The 19903-nt window shown below is 40.6% G+C and overlaps 1 pseudogene; it reads left to right on the forward strand.

Annotated features, from left to right (window-relative positions):
- The first annotated feature begins 7233 nt into the window (after positions 1-7233).
- On the forward strand, positions 7234-19693 carry LOC121365234 (annotated as a pseudogene).
- Positions 19694-19903: the final 210 nt, after the last annotated feature.

Genomic DNA, 19903 nt, shown 5'->3' on the forward strand with positions numbered 1-19903 from the left:
AACTCACCAGATCTTTACCTTGCAATTTACTGTTAGATAATTTTAGCCCACAGTCTCATTTTACAAGTATTTTGTGGCAGCTCCTTGATGGTACAGGCTGAGACGTCAGTAATTCTGTGAGTTGCCTTTGTGAATATTATTGTCAAATAAGAACTGTTTATATTCTTTGCAGGCTGAAAGCAAGCATGCATTTTATATTGGCTGTTCACTTTTAGTGGAAAATCCAAACATTTTGTGTATGAGATGATGTATGACACATCTTGTTATGAACATGGAGTGAGATGCATCCAGTGATAACTGTGACAGAATGCAATGGACAGGAAAGAGATGACCTGGATAGAAAAGTAAACAATTTAATTGAATTTTAAATAGATTGGCTTCTGAAAAGCTGTAATTGATTTCCTAATATGGGCAGGATGGCCACAGTTCAATATCCAATTCTATTTTGTTTCCAGATTTTTAGGAAGGATGGATTTGCTTTGGGTACCTTTGCTTAGCAGCTTTCCTGTCAAATAAAAAGGTTTTTATTTCACAAGAACAGGATGGAAAGACTCCAGTGGTTTGAGGTGGTTGAGGGGTTGGGTTTTTTTGGAGGTGTTTGTCAAGACCAGGGAAAAAACATTACTGTAATATCAGCCAATAAATCCTGAGAGATTTCTAAATATATTTCAAGGCCAGATTTTCAATTTCCATGAAGCATATAAACTAAACTAGAAATGGGGAGTTTTTAGTGACATGATAAAGCATTCAGACATGGTCTGGTGGCTTACAATGTCACCTGGACCCTTTCAATATTTGGTTTTTTCCTTCACACCTCTCTTCAAGTCTTTTCTCTGTAGATCCCATTTTTCTTTCCTAAAATTACAGAGTTGCTGCATTAAAGCAGCAATCCCAGGAAACCACGTAAGTCACTGATACAACTTACGTACCTACAGCCTCTCAAAATCTGAATCACACACCATTTTTTCTAAGACCCAAGATTTCCCAACTCTTCTCACCCTCCTTTCATCAAACCCAAGATTCCCAAGCCAATCTGAGACGTTCAGAGCAGTTGGTTCCTTCCTTTTTCCACACAATTCACGGTTCCAATGTGTAACATCACTTCTCTAAGTATTTTACCTCTCTGTCTTGTGAAACAAATCCAGTGATCAAGCAAAAAGGACAAGAGCAGTGAAATGGACCTAAGTGAAAACCTATGCTTCAATGATCAGGTGTAGTGATGAAAACAATACTTGTTGTCTAAAACACAGTTATTTCTATTCAGGCTATCCCCACAAGGAGCCATACCAAACTTCACCACTTGAACAAGTCCAAACAAGAAGGAATCCTGGATCAAGTTGGCCATTTTATAGCCTCAAGCACATTTCCAACACTTAATTGGTATCTCTGAACCTGCAACAAAAATATATTCTTTTCCAGCATGTCAAGCAAAGCCAGCTGTTTGCTTCATAGCACAGGTCACCACTAGTTAACATTCAGCTGCCAAGCATGAACACGTTTGACAGTTATTTCAGTGGTACAAACCGTGCACAATCTCCCATTTCTGTGATAGAGTACAGCATGCCTCATTAAATGAGAACACACACCGGTGACAATTACAGCCCGAGGTGCTGAAAAACCTCACATCAGTGTTTCCCTTTCTAGCACTAGAAAGAGGCCACTCCAAGCTCCACACATAACTAAGTTTTTCAGATCCGTAAACTGAGCAAATTACTGGTGTGTAAGGGCATTTAAATTCAGACACACACAAGTCAAAGTAAAAAATCTAAAATTAACTCCTAAGCAAATAAAAAACATGCCCTCATTTTCATCTGGGATCCTTTTCTTTATATTTTCATGATTGTTTGTACAATTGCAGAGTGTTCTGTGTACCTCAGCTTTGTCACAAGACATAACACATTACTTGATCACAATCTCCTGTTTTATGTTGCCAGTGGTGAACTAGTTAAAGCACAAGTCTAAGGTTTGACAGTGGGGACTGATGACAGCTCTGTCATTGTTGTCAAACTATAAAGCCCTCAATAGTTTGCAGCAAAACAACATTAAGTAGACAGTGACTTCCCCCTGTGCTGTTCCATTGTTCATTTTCCTCTGGACTATCCCTCTTCCCTGTTTCTTACCCTTCTAGAATCTCCTCAGGACATGACAGAAGGGCAGTGTACATATTTAAATAGCTATTGCAATTATTTCACTACCAGAAGGATGGAAAAATAAGAGAAGGGCTGAATCCATGCTGCTGAACTTCTCTCAATGGTGGTGTTCTTTTTAAATGGAATCTTGCCCTAAAATAGCATCTGTGTTTCATCTCCCCTTGCTCAACTTCTTTGAAGTGTGGCTTTCCTTTGGGAATTTTTTGCTTAGAATACAGTAATACAGTGGGAGCACTACCATGCAGACGTGTTCCTTGCGAGAACTCAGTTTGCTGGAAAAAACAGTGGAGTATGTTTTATGCTCCTGCAAACCATTGGGACCACAGCACTATCGGAGCTGGTCCAAAGCTGACCACAAGGTAACAACTAGAATCTCACAGCAAATTTACAAAGCATGAAATTAAAATTTGGATAACAAAGAGGAAAGATTGGAATCAATCCACTGTCCAGAGTCTGCAATTGTCTGAATCAAATCATGGTGTTGCTCCATGGTCTCTAATTTCTTGAGAATTGTAGCATTTCAATGATGCTTTTAGCTACAACTGATATTCATTTGGAGGTTTTTGTTTTACTTTTTTTTTGTAATTTTCAACTGCGCTATGAAGGAGTGAATGTGAAAACTACAGCATGAGAGAGTTCTGGTAACAGATTACCACAATTTGCATTGTCACAGAACCATAAACAAATTTCCAGATTTCTTTGTGATCAAACACACAGCAACTGTAATTGTCCTTACAGCAACCATCTAAGTGTTAACCTTCCAAAAATTCACCCATACCCATCATTATATCATCTTTTCCTCTGTGGCAACATCCCAAAAAAAAAAAAAAAAAAAAAAAAAAAAAAGGTCTTGTAAGGTGTCTGTCAACTATTTTTCTCTTCTTCACAAACATTATGAGAATTTTTTTTCAGCTGAGTGAACTGAGCCACAAGGGCTGAAATGTTCAAGTCCACACATAAAAAAAAAGAAAAACATGCCATGATTAAAAGAAACCAGACTTGGTTCTTTGTTATAACTCCTAGTCATTACTCTACTTTATCCCTTTAATTATTTGGTATTTCTTCATCTAAGCCTGTTAGAGAAGCTAAGCTAGATGTAGCACACTTAATTAAAGCTGAGCTTCAGCATTCAGCTCTTTTCTATCTGGAAATTGCCATTATGAGACTCTTGTTAGCCAAATAAGAATGCAAATGTTCTCTTATGACAGAGCTGGTGGTGAACGAAGAAATATCCCTCTCATTAAAGGTGCAGCCGTCTCACTGAGCATTTCAGGTCATTGAAATCACTTGGTGGGGAGCTTCCCCCTGAAAGAATAGCCCTAGATTTACAGTGACTAAAGAGAAGCTGATGCTTTAAGTGTTGAAAGGAGGTGTGCAAATATTAGATGATTGTAAATCCGCTTAAGAAAGTGTAAGGCTGTCAAAGGCCAACTGTTGCAAGACATTACTCGTTTATACAACCTAACAGCTCAGCATTCCTCCTGAATGCTATAGCCACCCTGTCAACACAAGCAGTGTATTCTTTCACTAATACACACAGGAAAGTCAGCTTTAAAAGCTAATACAAATGCAGCCATGATTCTTCAGTAAAGACTTCATTTTTCTGCTCTGAATCTTTGGGAAATAGGAAACAGTTATTTCCCAGACAGGTATATTGCTCTCTTTGCCATGTGCCACCCTGGGACGATGTACAAACAAACAAAATGCTTACAACAGACACTGTAAAAACAATACATACATTCTGTGCCACATGCTAAAACACTGCTCTGCACAGCAGTTGTACCTTCACTCTAAAATGGATTAAACAATTTAGTGCATCATGCAGACTTTCAGATAAGGTTCTCTTCTGTCTGTGTCATGACAAGAGCAATAAATGTAAAAGGCCATTTGTAAAATAAAAGCATATGTTATAGCAATGTAATTATGTACTGGACATAATTTGGTTGTCCATTTACTTGATGGCAATGGGTTCACTGTCCTGTTACACTCTGAATATCCAGTTCAGAGCTTGAGGAAAATTAAAATAGGATCTTGGAGTCCAGGGCTGCTGTGCAACTGGAACAGTACACAAGATCTGCTCTGCCAAACACCAAAGGTGTTGTGGTCAGGAAGAACATTTGGCACAGCTTTTCACTGAGGAGCCAAAAATTTATATTTCTGATAGCATTGACGGCAATTTAAAAGTTTGGCTTAGCTAGGATGAAAATCCCTTAATCAAAGTGCCATAGAAATTGTTATTTGTTAAATGCACAAAATCTTTCTTCCACAGATACTCCTCCCCACATTTTTTTTTTCCTTACAACAATGATCTAATATTTCAGACACCCATCAGAATTGTTTCCACCTGTTCTTCATCTCTATGTTTCTGGATCCATTATTACCATCTTATTCCAAGGTCTTCTGTAAGGGATCTCATTTAAGCTCCCCTAAAAGCACAGTGCCTTTCACCTTTAATTAGTACAGGTTCCTACAATGGAAATTGCCTTATCAGTGGGAACACAGCAGTAAGCCTGTTCCAGTAACTGATTTTAGGGGGTTTACTTAGAACATAATTTTATGTAGCTTTAATAGCCCTTTCTGACCTAAAATAGCCTAAGAACTTTGTGGTCTGCATGATGCGATCTGGGCATTCCTTGATGTTAGGAGTCTCCATTTTCTTTCCTTTTCCAATTTCAAGCAATGTTTAATGGAAAATTACAGCTAATTTTTCTCCCAGCCTAAAGTCCCTTACCAAAAAAAGTAAACATACTCCTTCTTTACCATTTTCCAAGAAACAGACAACATTGGCAAAATTCCCTCAAAATCTTTTTCATTTATTATGTGCTCTGTCTTAGTTTTCACAGGTATTAGCAAAACAATAACTCAAGTCATGTCCCCACCTTTCAGATGGTAAAAAAAAAAACCAAAGAAAACCACAAAACAAAAACATTCAATGGCCATGGTTTCTTTTATAGGCAATAATTGCACTAACGTGCTACAGTTTGTGTTTGCTAATTAGACTAAACTCCATGCACACATTCACATCAACACATTCTGATTCTGGGCCTTTTGTTGCAGAGCTTTCCTAGCTACATTTGAAGCTACTCCTGCTGATAAATTACCTCTTTGTATTAAAGAGAATATACAGACAAGTATCTGCAAGATCAGCCTCCCGGCCTCTCGTTTGTATCAGAGCAATATTTCACCAGTGTTATTCAGCATTACTCAGCCTTGCACGGGGCCTCTGCAATGGCAGAGTTTCCCTGCTGGCTGTCACATGTAATTTTTATGATCCACTTCTTCTACATCATGAAAGCCTCCCTCCATCAGCACCTCCAGAGCTCTGCTTTTAAGGGCTGATACTGATGCCTGGTAGTTCAGCTGAGCTGCTGGCACACGTACGAATGCAATAGTGCCATTCATCTACTTGACTTCGCCAACAGAATCCGTCCGCTGGCCATTTTGAGCTGAGGGACTGCAGAAGGGTCAGACAGACCAGAAAACTCACACAAAGAGAGCAGAACTACAGAACACATCTTAAGCTGTGCTCTGCAAAAGCAGGGTTCAATGATCATCTGTGTAAAATTTTGGATTTTTTTTTTTTTATCTGTACTGAGTATTAAATCTACTGCAATCTTCACTGTAAGAAAACTGACAAAACACCAACATCAGAGCCACAGCCGGAATCTCCTTTGTATCACTGTCTCCAAAGAAGTAAAGGTTTCCCTCAGCTTTCAAGAAAGAGATGGGTAAACCAAATCTTTTTAAAAGAACCTACAGTTCAAACATTACTTCTAGAAAACCTTGCTAGCTCCCAACAACATGCTGACATTGGTTTTCCTCAGTAATTAGTAGTACCTTTGAGCCTCAGCAAGCTGGAGGCCACATCATCCACAGTTCTGAAAAGATGAAGTAAAACACAGATCTAGAATTTACTGAAGTATGTTGAATTGTTTTCTTCTGATTTATCCTTTACAAAGTGCCACGCTAAGACTGGCATTCACACAAGCAAATGGCTTTAGGTAGACTTGCATCATGGATACCTGAACTGCTCACTTCATTTTGATTTCAAAATCACTTGTCCCATCCCTATTACAGAAATCATCAGTGCTCTTGCATCCATGCTGCTCTTTAGTCTACATAATAAGCACAAGTAACTTCAAAAAATTGAAGACTGAAAATGTAAAAACTGTTTCAGAGTATGGCTGAAAATCATCTGAGCTGACCCTGGAAGCTTCTAAGGAACTACTCAATGCTATGCCTAACCATAATTAGGAATTTCCTGCAGTCTCTGAAGTACAGTCCATGAGAAAAATTAGGAGATACTGGAAAAACGGTCAGCAAATTACTGGTGAAAAAAATATCATCTTGCACAAGAACTATATTAACAGTAGAATACAGTGGAAACAACATAGAGCTGAAGCATTTGGTAAGGCATACTGAGAAGAAAAACTAAGCAACATCCAGTCATCACTGAACTATTTCATCAGAGAGGAAATATTTACCAATAAACTTGTTCTAAAAGAAAATACTGGCAATACTTGGTGAAGACAAGACAGACATGAACAAGTATAGCTAGACAAATTTCTGAGACCCAGCAGGTATGTCTGCTACCCACAGGAGTGTTTTAAATTAGGTCAAATGTATGTCTTAACAGTTGCTTTGCTCAAACATTTGCTGAGCCTGCATCCTGGGAGTTCAGACTGGACATCAGGAAAAGATTCTGATAGAGTGGTTCAGTGAGAAAGTGAGTGGTCAGTGGAACAGGCTCACCAGAGAAGTGGTCATGGCACTATGCCTGACAGAGCCCAAGGAGTGTCTGGATGATGCTCTTAGTCATATGGTTTAGTTTTAAATAGTCCTGTGAGGAGCAGGGAATTGGACTTGATGAGCCTTATGGGACCCTTCCAACTTGAGATATTCCATGACTCTATTACAGGCTTGGCCTGGCCCCACCAACTACTGTTTGTCCTTCATCCAAAGCATGCAGACAAAAAGCAGCAGCTTCACTAGTTAGAATGATTTGAGAATAACCTATTTTCCTCAACCTTGTCCAGATTAGTAGTCTGATTTTTTTAATCTTACTTCACCACATACACAGAAAATGGTTGCTACTTTAGAGTTGATGAGGGCTCCAGTTACAGAATCCCACAGCGCCAAAGTACAAGCACAAAACATAAGGTATGTAAAGCAATGGTTCTTCAGGTGAGGAAAAATGAGCATTTCAAGCACAGATTTCTCACTGATAAACCTGCAGGTTCAACAGATTGCACAAGACCAGAGAGTTTCTTGTGCCTTGTCTTGAACAGTTTTCACTGTTCTTGTGTCCAGTGTTTCTTGTCCTGTTTAATATCTTTAATGATGATTTGGGTGAGGGGATTGAGTCAACTATTAGCAAATTTGCAGATGGCACCAGGCTGGGTGGGAATGTCTATCTGTTGGAGAGTAGAAAGGTTTTGCAGAGGGATCTGGACAGGCTGGATCCATGGGCTGAGGCCAACACCATGACGTTGCACAAGACCAAGTGCCACATTGCAGCTGGGTCACAGCAACTCCAGGCAGCACCACAATCTGAGAGATGAGTGGAACAGGACTTGGGAGTGCTGGCTGACAGCAGGTGAACATGAGCCCACTGTGCCCAGGGGGCCAAGAGTGGCAGTGACACCCTGGCCTGTTTCAGAATCAGTGTGGCCAGCAGGAGCAGGGCAGTGATTGTCCCCCTGTACTGGGCTGCCGCTTCTCTTTCCCCGACTAGCTGATGTTAAGAGTGGGGGGGCGGCAGTTTTTCCCCCTCGGGCTCCGTGGAATCCCAGTTGTCAGTCGTTTCGGCGCACTATAAAACACAGGCAGCGCACACGGGTCCCAGGGAAACTTTATTTGATGACAAATTTCTACTTTCTCTTCCTGGGCCCCGATTAAGGGGCCAACAAAGTCTTATATCTCAGGGGAAAGTCAGGGGCAGACCCAAATTCCAATAAATCAGGAGAGTTGGGAGTAAAAACCTAGGCAGGGAATAACAGTAGTGAACCAATAAACTTCCAAGGAAGAAAAACAATTTTAGGAAATGGGTAAAGTTTGGAGAAATAGAAACTAGAAACTAGCTGACAACATCTCTGGGAAAAGGATGGAGACAAAAGGAAAACAGCACCAAGGAAAAACACTAAATCACAAATCAAACCATAGACCTACTGATAAAACAAAAAGCACGATACAACACTGGGCACTGCTGAGGCCACACCCAGAGTGCTGCGTCCACTTCTGGGCCTCTCAGTTCTGGAAGGAAAATTGAGGTTCTGGGGCAGGCCCAGAGATAGGCAACAAAGCAGCCACTCAGCCAGACTCACAAGAGTCTTTTTCACCCTTCCACATTTGCTGGTCTTCTCTGTGAGTGCTGGCTTGCCCATCCAGTTGTGATTATCCCCTCACAGAACATTGCCCTCATGTCTCTGCCTACATTGAATGCAAGCGCCTGACAAAGGAGCATAAGTGCACCAAGACAGTCGCTTAACTGGAGCGTTTTAGGAGGCAGGAGGCTGCACTCCAGCAGGCTGATTGCAAAACCTCCAAGGCACTAGTAACTCAACTCTGATAGCCAGAACATTGCTGGAATTACAGTAGTATTTCATCTCTGAAAGGAGTTGTTCATTATCTTGCCCAATGATCTCATCTCAGGATCCATCACTCGCTTGTTCAGTTGTTTTTCTTTTTACTGCAGTATCTGGAGCTTAAATCATGAACTGTTTTAGAAAGGGCAGTCTTGACTGAGCCAAACTGCAGAGGCATATGAGCAAGCAGCCAGAGTTACTTCAGTTTATCAGAGTGGGAAGGTAGCAAAAAAAAAAAAGACTAACTGCACACAACAGAATCCCCTTGGCTGGTGCTTGTGCTCCCAATTGTGGGACAGCTCACGTAAATCAGGCATAAACTCAAGCAGACTCTCCTTAATCTTTTTCTCAGTTAAACTCTTATACAAAATTGATTTTCAGGCATGAAGCACCTGCACGAAATCAGACATCCAAATACTCTCCAGGTACAAGAACAGAACAAGCAGAAGACAAAGGGTCACAAATAAAGCTGGCAACAGGATGAAAAATTGCATTTCTACTCTTGAAAAACTTCTCCTGCATCTCCTAACCAAGCAGCCCTCAGGTACTAGAGCACACAACTCAGGAATGTTCTCTGGGTATGCCAGTATGGAACCATACTCATGCTCTTCTAAATCCAGGGAAACATTTGAACTATAGCTAGACTAGACACTAATCTGTACCTGAGTTATACTGTGATCCCAGAGTATTCTCAGTTTCTGAAACAACTGAGAAAGGATATGGAGAGCACTACTACATTATTTCTAATAGGGAGGCAGACTTTGCAAATATATGTCATTGTCATCAAGTAATGCTGAGTTTTAAACAGTTAAAATGTACACTTGGGCTCATCACAAACTAGGCAGAATATTTCTTTCCTGTTTTTCTATTACTGGAGTCACTTTACACAACAGAAATATATCAAAATATATCATTAGACTTTTAATGCAGTCATGTTACCTGTAAAAATGGAATATAAGAAATGACCAAAACACGTCAGAGTTGTAAATCCTTTTAGAAGTGAAAATGGGTATTTTGTGTCCTAACTACCATTTTTAGATTTTAAAATTGCACATTATTTTGACATTCTAAAAAAAATACATTTAAGTAGGATCTGAAATTAGAACCTCTACAGGCTAAATGCCAGCAATGTTTAACACTGTAAAATTCTGCTATAGCAGTATAATCTCTACATCAGTGGAACTGAATAGGTTTGCTTATAAAACACATGCAACTACACAGATGTCCTTTACTAAAAAAATATTTAACCCTATTTCCATTACACAGAAGTTGGCATGCCAGGGAATCCAGCACACAAAATATATTTTAATTTAATAGATGTAATTTTTTTTTTTTGGTTTTCTTATCATAGCATATACACATAACTAAAGGGACAGGGAAACAATAAGTTACATGTTCATAAAATACTCTCAACTCTGCATAGTAAATGGAAGAAAACATTATTATTGTTTCATTTGAAGCAATCAGACATGCTACTAAAAAGTACAATGGAGAAACTGATTGCACAGGAAAATAAATCAGGAAATTTCTTCAGCGAGCAATAGTTGCTAAATACCATTAATTGATGCTGTACATTTCCTATGGAGCTCTTTGTGAAGGCAGTAAAGTTTAAAGACGCATTTTCTTAGTAAAAGACTGATGACACTCCTCCTTTCAAGCAGTTCAGCTGACCTTACTGCCCCCACAACTTCTTTTTTCTTTTTTGTGGGGAAAGTTAATCTTGCTTGGCACCCTCAAGAAGGGCAATAAGCCCTGGAAGTAAATACCAGCTGATACATTTTCATGTGTGTGCATAAAAAACCCAGCAATTCTTAAGAATTCTGTGTAACAAAGGCAGTCTAGAGTGCTGTTTTTCATTGAATGTATGATTTTTTTAAAATTGAGCTGAGTCACAGATTGTCAAATATAAAATGCTAGATTTTTAACCTTTGATTTGTCTGAATCAATACAGGAAAAATAAATAGATTATAAAACTAGCAAGCAATTTGTCTTTTCAGTTTTGCAGAGAAACAGTTTCCCACAATAAAACTGATACTCTAATTCTAAGCTTCTGAACAAGACATTCTTTTAAAGCTTTGTATCCATTGGTACTATAAATCAGAAGCTTCTAAGTTAATTTCATTTATTTTAATGTCTTTTCTTCATCTGGAAAATTTAGTGCCTCAACATGCTGTTCTTTTAAATCAGAAAAGAGTTTTATTATTACAGCTATGGGGAGGGTTATTGCTGCTTTAATCAGTGAATCCGATTTTCATCCTGCCTCCTGCCTCAGTGTTTGATGAACAAGAAATCTGAAAAATCAGAGCTGATAACATCCGTTTCCCAAATAATGAAAACAGGTATACTTCCTGTTTATTTCCCTGGATGTCACTAAGCCATGTCATATCTATGGCTCAGACAACTTTGTATCAAAAATAATGGCATTTGGGTTAGTTTCATTGCTTTAATTCTAAAAGTACTGGTAAATTGATTTGAGTTGTTGCTTGTTTGTTTTGTTTTTAATTTAATTCTTTAATTCTTAGTGGCTGCTACCTCCAGGGTGCACTCTTCCAAAACAATTTTATTAATACAAAGATTTTTTTAAAACTTCCTTTTCCTCTTTGAGTTTTCATTAAATTACAAGCTAAAATGTGTCCAGAACTCTTGTGAAGTGATCCCGGTCCAGACCGAGCTTTATACTGGCTCAGCCCAAACTTTTGCCTTCTCTGAGCTTTTTAAATTCAGTTGATGTTTTTCACCTGCCTCTTGGAGGTTCTCCCTGCCTGTTCAAGCTCACAGCACCTTCCTTGCAGACAGCCCCAGTTAACCCAGGCTTCTGAGGCAGCCTAAGAATGGGTGTGAGTGGAAGAAAAATTGAAAGACAGCAACCACACTGAATCAAGTTTGTTACAGCTGAATATGAGCTCTACTATAAAGAAAACCAAGAACAGCTGCAAACACCATGCTGACAAAACAAACAAGAACCTAGATAAACTGTTCCAGCTTTACCATTGTGTGACACAGGGAGTTTTGGTCTTCACTTAAGATCAGTGTGCCTAAATCCACTTAGGATTGGTTTAAACTGCATCAGTTTCAAACAAATTCCAGCTGGTGCCACTCAGTAGACACGAAGTGTGCCTGTTCTCTTCTGTCACATGGTTCACACTACTGGAATACCAAACTTAGTTTGCAGTCTCAACTTTCTGCTTCTACTACTGTGCCAGACAGAGTATCCCCCCAAAAATGTCGTGGCAAGGAAGCATGCAGTGAAAGACCCAAGGTTGTTCTTCACTGATGATATATGAATATTTTCGTTCAGCTTTGTGATAACACTTGATAATCAAACATCTCAGCTGTAGGTAGGAGTAAGACTAGGTGAGCTGTTGAGCTAATTTTTAAAATATTTAAATTGGTGGCACTTGTACTGGGCTGATATACAAGGAAGGAAAATTTATGCCTCCTTTCATCACCAATGTGTTAATATCACTGTGTAGGAGCAGCTCATCAAATACAAGGCTCAAAGTCAAATTCCAGCCTGCTTTATAAAATCCATGTGCCTGAAATCAGACAACCAACAACAACAAAACCACAAAAACTCTCCAAACAAAGAACAACCCACAAAGCCAAAACATAAACTAGAAGAGACATGCCCAATACATGTAAAAGTAATTCCAGGTGCTCTTACATTTTCCTGAAACACCATCTTGGTACTTTCCTCCATCACAAAGAAAGGTGCTTACCAAGTCACCTGTATTTTGACCTATCCTGAAACCATCAACTTATCATCAAATTAACCATTAAAAAAAAAAAGGTGTAAACTGTGAAACTTTTCAGTGTCTGAACATTGAAGTGCTTGTTGTTTGCAACATCCTGTGTATACACAGGGAATGGGGAGAGGAAAAAAAATGTAAGTACAGCCAATAAAATGAAGGCTGTTATGAAGGAGAGCACTGCATTGATATGCTGATAATCTGGCCCATGATAGCCCTTTAAGGGGTTTTGATACACAAGTTGATCAAGAGAGAATAAATTACTTTCAGTGTCACCAGAGAGACTTTTTTCCAATAATGCTACAGAGATCTAACAGTATGCTTAGGGCAAACAGTAAAGAAACTACCAAAGATTTTGCAATATACTGAGCCAAAAATACTACATGACTGTGTTTTAAGGCTCTTCAAGACACAGTACTTGAGCTGTTTACTGAGCAGTCCACAAGCAGCCTACTCAGATATTTGATTTTATCGACACAGGCCACCCACATCTGACCCAGCAAAAGTGCACATGTGCAAGAAGAATCCCCCCAAAAACAATGCATGTTTTTTATATATTCTGACCTTTAGCAAACAAAACGTCTTCTTTTCTGTCATGTTCATACAGAAAGAAATCCAGTACATAATTTCATGGAAAGTACACTGGGAACATTTCTTGTGTTACTGACCATGGCATTAAGTCAACACAGGAATTTCTTCTGAGACTTGTCAATACCTCAGCAATTCTTTTAGGTCCAAGTTTATGGAAGAATAACAATACAAAATGTTCACACATCACACATGTACCTAATGTGTTTCAGTCTGGCAAGGTAGACCTGAGACTCCCTGAGAAAAAATGAAAGGACAAAGAGTTGCTCATTGTAGGAGGTGCTGGACAACACATGCTGATAATTACTGTGTGATCTGAAAATGTGTATTTTGCTTATGTTTCCTTTACAGCAGAGGCAGGATGAAAAATAAACTGTGCTTCATCTTTTTTCTTTTTCCAAAACCTAAAATTTATTAATAGAAAAACACTTGTGGGCAATCTGTAAGGTTTCAGAACACTGAGAGCAGGGAGAAATAGAGCCTAAAGCAGTAAAAAACAAAAAAAAAAGAAAAAATTTAAATGCAGTGAACAAAGCTCCATCAACCACCACCATGTTTCAGTTGGGTTTACAAACTGTAGCCTGCACTGACTGAAAAATTTGGTTTATACTTTCAACTTATTCCTCATGTGGGGATCTAGTTCTCATGTCTCAAATCAAACACAAATACCTAGGAGAGAACAAACCATTGGCATAAAATGAACATATGATGTTTCTATATACGGTACTGAAAGGAATTTTCTCTCCTAGACACAGAAAAAGTGAAAACCAAACAGTTCTACTGCAGGAATATTTGCAGCACCACACTATTCTCATGCTTCTTATCAGTCAGCACAGATCTCAATGGAGACATCAGGGAAATGGAGAACAGTGGGATGCAAGAACTTCCATCAGATACAGGAATGCCTACAGGACCAGGTCATGAGGAAGCTGAGCTCTGCTGTGGCCAGTGTTGTGTGTATGTAACACCTACAGAGAAAATCAGTTTTGGTTACTGTAGAGTAATTACCAGCCAAGATGCCTTCCCTTCCCTCAAGCAACAGCTCAGACAGATACTATCAAAAGACAGGAAACTTAGGTAAGGATTAAAAAAAAAAAAAAAAAAAAAAAAAAAAAAAAATCATATTGGAAATAGGATAATATCCAACATTAAAGAATGAACAGCATGAACAGCCTTTTGTGGATTAAATAGCATACTGCCTCAAAGCAAACTGGGCAGCACAAAATGCTGTGTAATAAGCAACTAATAAAAAGCACCCAGCACATGAGTGCTGAAAGATTGCCTCACCTCTTTTATGCAGTAATACTTTGCTTCTGTATACACCTAGACACCCTGATTTGCTCATCTCTGTAGATTTTTTATGACATAATGATTATCTCAAGCCATTTGAAAGTGCAACAAAGGGCGGACATCCATGAGCAGCTTCTTTGTTAAGCACAGCAAGTGTCCATACTGACTCGCCACACTCATCCATTTTCCTCTACCTGAATAAAAATATGCCACTAAAACAGGAAATTTCAAGTTTCAAAGGTGCTAAGTCTTAAGAGGCCATGAAAAATGCTGTCACTATTCATTTTTGTATTTCACTTGACTAACTCATCTGTCTCCACGACTTCACATTGTAGCTTCTCAACAATTAATCCACATTTGAATTGTAGAGGAACCAGCTAGGTCTAACAGCATACTAAGTAACAATGGCACTTTGTTTCCCCTATGAATGATACTTTCTCCTGCCTGTTAATATTTCATTATATCAAGTCTGTTTACCAAACAGCTAAAAAGTTCAGATCAAAGGTTAGGGAAAAAGATGTTACAGTCTACATTTTATTAGCAGACAGTGTGCAGTAAGCATTTTGTAGGAAGAATGGCAAGCTGTATCCTCAGTTATTTAGTTGGATAGCACAGTGATGGCCAATGAAAGCTTTTCTCCTTGCATCCTACAGGTTGTTTCCAGGGCAGTTAATGTCTGGCTATAATGTTAGCTCCCAATAAACATCTTATTATTTTGCTCAGTTCTGCTCAACAATCCCCTTTCAAAAACAATACCCAAGCCCATCAAAACTTATTGCAGTTTTCTATGTTTCTATGGTTTTGTATGTCTCACGCTATGTAATTCATTCAGACGGCGACCAAGGGATTTAGTGTTGAGGTCAAACAAGTTACAGAAGAGAAAAACTGCTTCTTGATGTGTACTTAACTTTTAATGCAGCATGCACTTGGAAGCCATGAGAGAGTTAAACCTGCTCCAGACCTCACCAGCTGCTCTGTTCACTTCCGAAATAACCTTGGGAAGGAGCTAGCAACAATCTGTGTCCCAGCTCCCAGAATGCCAGGCATTCACACATCACAGCAACAGATGCTCGATTACAGCACTGCAGCTTTCTGTGCTGGCACACTTCCATTTGTTCCCAGCTATCATCCCCACTGACCTCCTACAGACCTCAGATCAAAAACAAAGCAGGGGAAACTGCAGTCAGGATCCCAGACAAAATGCAGCTCTCCCTCAGTAGGATGTTACCTGACAAACCAAAACCAAAAGCACACCAGAGTTCAGCTACACTCACAGTAATTACCACACAATGACTGTCATTAAGACAGTGCTTACATTAGTAAAATTAGCATATAACAATTGAACCTGGCAGAACTCTTTCCATCCCAAGAAACCAGTATAAAATTTTCCCTGTTACTTAATGATCATAAAACAAGATGTGATTGGCCCATACAAAACCAAGAAGCCTATCCTGCTTGTTCAGATAGGTCACGAGATTTCCTCAGATATTGTTGAAAAAGATGGCCCTTAACTTCAGATTCACTCCCAAGAATCTTGGAAAATATAGTGCTATTTACCAGTACCCCAGATAGTTGAGTGAAGTTTCTATTTCCACAGACCTTCTGTGTCATGACTGATCCTGACAATTTTTTTCTGTGTTATGAAGGTATTTCAAAGTAAAATCTTCCCAAGCACACAGAACAGTCTCCACATCAGTTCCTTTCCACATAAGTGTTTGCCAAAAAGATGATACTCATGGGAAGATATTTTTTTACACTCAACTAGGAATGTTCAAACAAGTTCATTCCTATAACTGTATGAAAATTATGATGCAGAGCAAGCACAAGAACGAATGTAAACAAACCCTATCTGTGAACTTACCCTTGAAATAATGTACATAACTGGTATAGAAAACTCAGATACTAATTAATAAAGGAGCAGCAATGCTTGAGTTTTTTGCCAAAACATGAATAAGACATTTAACCTAGAGCTGGTTGGGTAACCTGAAATACCCTAGCCTTAAATCTCCTTCCCTTCTATAACCTGCTCTTACCTACAGTAAAAAGATATCTGTGCCTGAAAGGCCCTATGCATCAGTTCATATTTTGTTTCGGAATTTGTATCACTTGCAAGCAAACAGATCTGAAACTCCAGCCAAAAAACAAGTTCCTGAACTGATATACAACAGTTTTCAATACACAGCATACGGTGGTCAGGCAACTCTGCATTAGCACAGTCAAAAAAAAGCTTTAGAGCACTCCCATGACAGCTGATGTGGAAGTCTTCAGGCAGAAGATGAGCAGTGGGTGACAGCCACCTCCAGTCCTCCAGCTCTTCACCTGATGAGCTCACCAACCAAAAGTCCTATAAACCATCTCCCACCAGGTCTGCATTTTTTTATGGGCCCTCTGGGAATCCAGACAGAGGTCATCACTATGGTCACTGTGTCGTGCAGCCATTCCAGGAAGCTGGAACAATTAAAAACATTGCATTTGGGCACAGAAGTGTCAGGAGGCTGAGCTGTTTCATTCATGAGTCTGACAAGTTCATGTGAGGGGATTTTGTGGCCTTTTGTCTCCTCTGTTCTTCTACTCTGTCCTGGCAGGTGTCATTAATAATCCTTTTGTGGATTTCACTTGGTCTGACCCCTGTTCAAGAGGGAGACTACAGTAAATCCTCTTGAAGGACTAGGGAGAAGCCTGGGTGTTATTCCAACACTAGCTCTGCCTGCTTTAGAGAGAAACCCCAGAGATCTGCATGGGTAGAGCATTTTTAGAGGGTGTGTGAGAACATTTACACCAGTGCTCCTTTTGATAGGTGTTTCTTAGTAGCCAGTTACCATATTGAAGGGAATAATCCTTGCAATCCCTGTTTAGAGCTGGACACATGTACACACAAGCAGATCAGGGCTTTTTCAGGCCCATTACCAGGATATCAAGTGGCAACAGAAACAGCACAAAATGTTCTGCCCCATAAAAAAATCTCAGATGCTAATGAAACCATAACAATTGCCAGGGAGCCAGCTTTCCTGTGTTCTGGGAAAGCAAACACAGATTTGATGTGCCAGGGGTCTCATATTCCACCAAAAACAAATAGCTTCAAGGGTTAAAGTCAGCAGAAGACAGATGTGCTGCCTTTTCCCATCAGCCACCCATATCCTGTGCCAAGTCTGCTTGAGACCACAGTGACAACCAAGTGGAAGTCAGCTGAGGCAGCCTAAGAATCTCTTGCATAGCACAGATTTGGAAACATTCATCCTTCCCTCAACAGCTGCTTTCAGAAGGTCTTCAAGGAATAATTTGGAATACAGAGGCAACTGGACAATGAAACCCTCAGATCATGGCTATAAATACTGCCTTTCCCCACGGCTATTTTAGTTAAGGGCCAGTCATGCCACCCTTACACATTATTCAATCCACTTGCATTAACTACTCAGAAAATGTGTTATTAATGAATTAACTTTCCAAAAGCTCATTTAGCTCCTAATTCCATCGGCTTTCAGTAAGATGCCCAGCTGTCATACATCTCAGAGCCTGTATCTCAAATGGACAGAACCAAGTGTCACCCAGGTCTCTGCTGTGAAAGTTTCTGCATAGTTTCTGATACCTTTTTCAACCTAGAAATAAAACAACACACACTTTCAAGGTAATGTTAGTGTAGGAAATAATATAGAATCTGGTCTTCATTGGAGGCCTCTGGAGGCAGTTATGGACAAATGTCCACAGAAGTCCACCCCTCACAGAAGTGCACACAGTTTTACAAGTTTGGTGAATTAGCATAATTGTCAAAAACCACCAATTAGGAGCACAAGGTGTGATGCAGTCAGAAGTGAGAGGAAAGCTGATGTCTTTACAAACAATTTGATGGGTGAATGTATAGGTCTTAACATTTTTGAAAAGGGTCTTAACTTCTCTACTAACTTTGAGCAGCAGGTTTATTGCAGAGCCAGAAACCTTGGCTCCTGAAACAGACAAGGGTCTACACAAGCCTTGACTTTGGGGTAAAGTAACAGGTTCAAGGAGGAAACATGTGGTAGGCCATTCAGGAAGGCCGTACCTTCCTAGTGTCACTGAAACTGCAGGAAAATCAAAAGCCCTCCAACAATATTTTTAATGTTAAAGAATTAAGGCATTACTTTTTCTGGCCAGAATGTGCAACAAAAATAATTTTAATCCACGCATAGCCCAGACAAATATTCAAAACAGTCCCTGGAGCTGGAGTCGCTGGTGCCCAACGCCCTGGATTACATCCAAACCATCAAGGAATTGGAGAATTCCCTGCATAAACGCAAGAACAAGAATGTGCAGCAGATCTTGACCAACACCACCATCATGGTGGTCAGTGTGGTGGCAAGGGGGGGGCAGCAGCTGTCAGAGGAGGAGCTGGGCAGGATTGAGGGTGCTTGTGACATGGCGCTGGCACTGAGCAGAGCAAGCTGTGCATCTATGAGTACACGGAGTCCTGCGCGTCCTTCATCACCTTCAACCTCTCCCTCATCCTCAGGGCCTCCATTGCTGCCAAGATCATGGAGGTGGCAGGGGGCTTGACCCCGCTGTCCAAGCTGCCGGCCTGCAACACCCTGCTGCTGGGGCTTTCTCCTCCACCTCCGTCCTGCCCCTCACCAGCTTCATCCAGCACAGCGACATCGTCTGGGCCCTGCTGCCAGATTTGAGGAGGAAAGTGGCGTGGCTTTTGGTGGCCAAGTGCACACTGGCAGCCAGGGGGAACAGCTTCCATGAGAGCAGGATGGGAAGGCGGGCTATGAGCTGAGGGAGGAGATAGAGCGCGAGTTCAACAAGTGGCAGGAGCCAGCCCCGGTGAAGCCGTTGCCAGCGCCGCTGGACGGGCTGAGGGAGAAGAGGAAGGGCCAGCGTTAGTGGAAGATGAAGGAACGCTTGGGGCTGACAGAGATCCACAAACCGGCCAACAGGATGAGCTTTGGGGAGATCGAGGAGGATGCCTACCAGGAGGACCTCAGGTTCAGCCTGGGCCACCTGGGCAAGGCCAGCAGTGGCCACGTGTGCCAGGGCCAGGTCAATGAGGCCACCAAGGCCCAGATCAGGAAAGCCTTGCAGAGGACTCTGCAGAAGCAGAGTGTCATCCACAGGGGCAAATCCACAATGTGGGACTGAGATGCGGCTCAGACACAGCCTCGAGTGTAGCCTTCACCCCCTGTAGGGGTTGGAGATTGTGAACCTGCAGGCGGCTGCAAAGGAAGTGGCTGAGACCAACCAGAAATATTTCTCCTGCATGGCCAACTTTGTCAAGGTCAAGGGGAACAAAAATGGTATCCCCATTCCCCCAACCCCACTGGGATCCCCAAATCCCACCCTGCGACCCCCAAACTCCTGAGGATTCCACCCCAATGTCACTTCCCCAAACTTTTTATAAATATTGGAATTTGTGCTTGGAGTGTCTTGGGGCAGTTTGGGGGGATTGATGGGGGGGGTGGTGTCAGGGGGTCCTGGATGGATTCTGGGAGGTCCTGAATAGCATTTGGAAGTCCTAGGGAAAAAATTTTTAAAAATATATAGACTACACAGTTACAAATATATGTGTAAA

This window comes from Pyrgilauda ruficollis, unplaced genomic scaffold (assembly GCF_017590135.1).
Source record: "Pyrgilauda ruficollis isolate IOZ18807 unplaced genomic scaffold, ASM1759013v1 scaffold91, whole genome shotgun sequence".
Classification (NCBI taxonomy): domain Eukaryota; kingdom Metazoa; phylum Chordata; class Aves; order Passeriformes; family Passeridae; genus Pyrgilauda; species Pyrgilauda ruficollis.